At 37.1% G+C, this 2,840-nt stretch overlaps 1 long non-coding RNA gene across 1 annotated transcript; it reads right to left on the reverse strand.

Annotated features, from left to right (window-relative positions):
• Positions 1-324: 324 nt before the first annotated feature.
• LOC116562901 lies at positions 325-2,504 on the reverse strand. The gene is made up of 2 exons (XR_004274125.1): positions 2,018-2,504; positions 325-812 (listed from the first exon to the last, which is right to left on the reverse strand). It is a non-coding gene; the product is annotated as an uncharacterized LOC116562901 (long non-coding RNA).
• Positions 2,505-2,840: the final 336 nt, after the last annotated feature.

Raw genomic sequence — 2,840 nt, forward strand, 5'->3', positions numbered from 1 at the left:
TTTGGAAATGGCAGAAGTCCTTCAGAGTCAAGCAAGCTTAATAATTATGGGTAACTAGATTAATCCTTTTATGATCAAAAGCAATATTAAGGCTGAATAACACTGCTATTCTAGAAAACCCGTTCTCTAAAACATGGATAAAACAGGGCTAATAGAAGAGAAAAGAACTCACAAATTAGTTTGAATTTAGTATTTTATAAAAATGAGATTTTAAATCAGATAATTTTTCAAAAGAGGTATTCTAAATATGTTTGAGTAACTCCCTTATGATGGAGTAGACTGATAGCCCCTCAAGGTAATTATATTGAACTAATAACACTCAGCTGCACATGCATATCTTAGAATGTTTATTTAACCATCATCAGAATAATGCAACCTAATGAAAAATGCAACCTAATGAAAAGTGCTCAATATGTTAAATAAAACTGAACACAAATTCTACATTCACCAGGATTTCATCCATTTATAAATTACTATGCCCTTGACAAAAATGCAAAAAGAAACCTCTGATAAAATTGAGAGATTTAGAGAGATGTACTTTTTTTCTTTAAAATTGAGGTTAATGCTCTTATAACAGTGTTCCTCTAATAAAACAAATTAAGAGCTTAATGACTTTGTGGTCATATCCCCTAAAGAAGACTCTTATGAGAAATACAAAGTACAGATACAAAGAAGATGCTTTTCTGGCCGACATGTAGAGTTGCACCCTAAAGTAACAGCTCACAAACAGAAACCAGAATCTAATGGTCTGTCTTCAGATCTCCAGCTCTGTTGTGTTACCTGGGGCTGATGTGACTCTCAACATTTCTTATCTTTAAAATGAGATGGTTAGAATCACTTCATAGGCTGATTTAGAACCTTGCTCCTCAAAAGTGTAGTCCTTGGGCCAGCATTGTCAACATCATCTGGAGCTTGTTAGAAAAGCAGAATTTCAAGCCCCAGACCTCCAGAATCACAGTATCTGAGGGTAACATCCAGCACTCTATGCTTTCACAACCTCTCCAGGTAGCTCTTATGCATGCTGAGGTTTGAACAGTGCTGATTTAGAAAACTAAATGAATCAGATATAATTACAAACACTGCTTTCCATGAGTTCATTATCATTAGATAAATCAAAGTTAACCATGTGTATTGGAGGCCTGGGAATAATCAATTTTCTCTTAATTTCGGAAATTTGTTTCCTTTTTTTTTTTTTAACTTAGCATTATTTGGTCTTAGACAAGAAATTTAAACACTTAATAGAGAAATATTCTGCCTTATAATTTCACAAATATTTGTTGACTTCTACCTACGTCCTGGGCCTTGCTTTACATGCTGGGGATTCAGCAATAAAGATTGCAAGGAAGAAAAAGTGCCATCTTTTTTTTTTTCCCCATTTATTTATTTTATTGCATTTTAGGTTTTGAGGTACATGTGAAGAACATGCAAAATTGTTGCATAGGTACACACGTGGCAGTGTGATTTGCTGCCTTCCTTCCCATCACCTACATCTGGCATTTCTCCCCTTGCTATCTCTCCCCAGCTCCCCACCCCCCATCTTTTTTTTTTCACCCATTGCAAGCTTCATGGCTGACACCCCTATAACAAAAGACAGAGTAACAGGAGAAAAGACAAATTTACTTAACAATGTTCAATGTGACATGGGAATCTTCAGAAATGAAGACCCAAAGGCCCCAGGAAAACGATGTATTTTTATACCAAGTCTGATGAAATAAGTGATGATTGTAGAGAAATGTTATTGACAAAAAGGGGTATGATCTAATGGTAATGAACTGTGGGACACTTTAGCAAGGCCTGTATGTTCACATGCTTTTCTGCGTCTCTGCATGGCATTCCTTCGCACTAAGAATAGGACACCTGCCAAAAGAGGATCTTCAAGGGAGCATAAATGAGGTCAGACAGTGACCTTCCTAGGTTGTATGGCTTATTCTCTGGAGAAAGGAGTTCTAGTTTTTATATCCAACAGGGGAGAAGGGCAGAGAGATCTTGTTTCTGTAACCCTCACACTCTCCTTCACCTCAAAAATATGCAGCATCCAAAGCACCATGCCTTGGGGTATCATGTTTGGAGCCCCGATTACATGGCCTCTGCCTTCGGAGAGCTTATAGGCCAACCAGAAAGGCAGACAATAAATCAACAATAATAGATGTAGAGAGGCTTATAAAAGAAACATCACTAGTTGCTATGAAAATATCTAACTTGGGGCTCTTACGTTTGAGTCAGAGGGTAGACATTCGAGGATCCGTAAATCCCTTGCATTTCATTTGGATTTGGAACATATACATCTTCATATTTTCATTGTTGTGGAGAGAAAGTTTCAAAGAGTTTTTGAAACCCAAATATTTTAGGACCCCTACTAAAATCAACATTATTGGCCAGTTCATTATCCTGGTGTTTTGAATCCATTGTCTGAGTAAGATTTCTTCCCCCCACCTCTCATAGGAGTGCTTATTTTGGCTTGAATTACACAGGTATAGATTCAAAAGTGTGTCATCAACGGCATGGAGATAATCCCTCTTTCTTCTTCTACGAAAAATTGAAAGCAAATTATCTCTAGACATGGCTTGATCAGGTGCATGGCTCTACTCCTTAATTAAAAGACATGGTTGTAGATGAAATGTCCTAAGATGAGCTCTCTTAAAAGGACCTTCCCTGACATCTGTTCAACATTTAATTCACTGTTCTTGGAGATGAACAAGCAGTTCTAGGGATGTAGACGTAAAAGCCTCCAATTTGATTAAAAGCTGTGCTTAAATCTGGACCAATTAATAAAAAGCCCCACAGGGCTAATGTTAAGGGTGGCTCTTATTATGTTTTTCATCTTCATTTCAGGTTTCTGC

The sequence above is a fragment of the Sapajus apella genome, unplaced genomic scaffold (genome assembly GCF_009761245.1).
Source record: "Sapajus apella isolate SASKATOON/1434 unplaced genomic scaffold, GSC_monkey_1.0 scaffold33, whole genome shotgun sequence".
NCBI classification, from domain to species: Eukaryota; Metazoa; Chordata; class Mammalia; order Primates; family Cebidae; genus Sapajus; species Sapajus apella.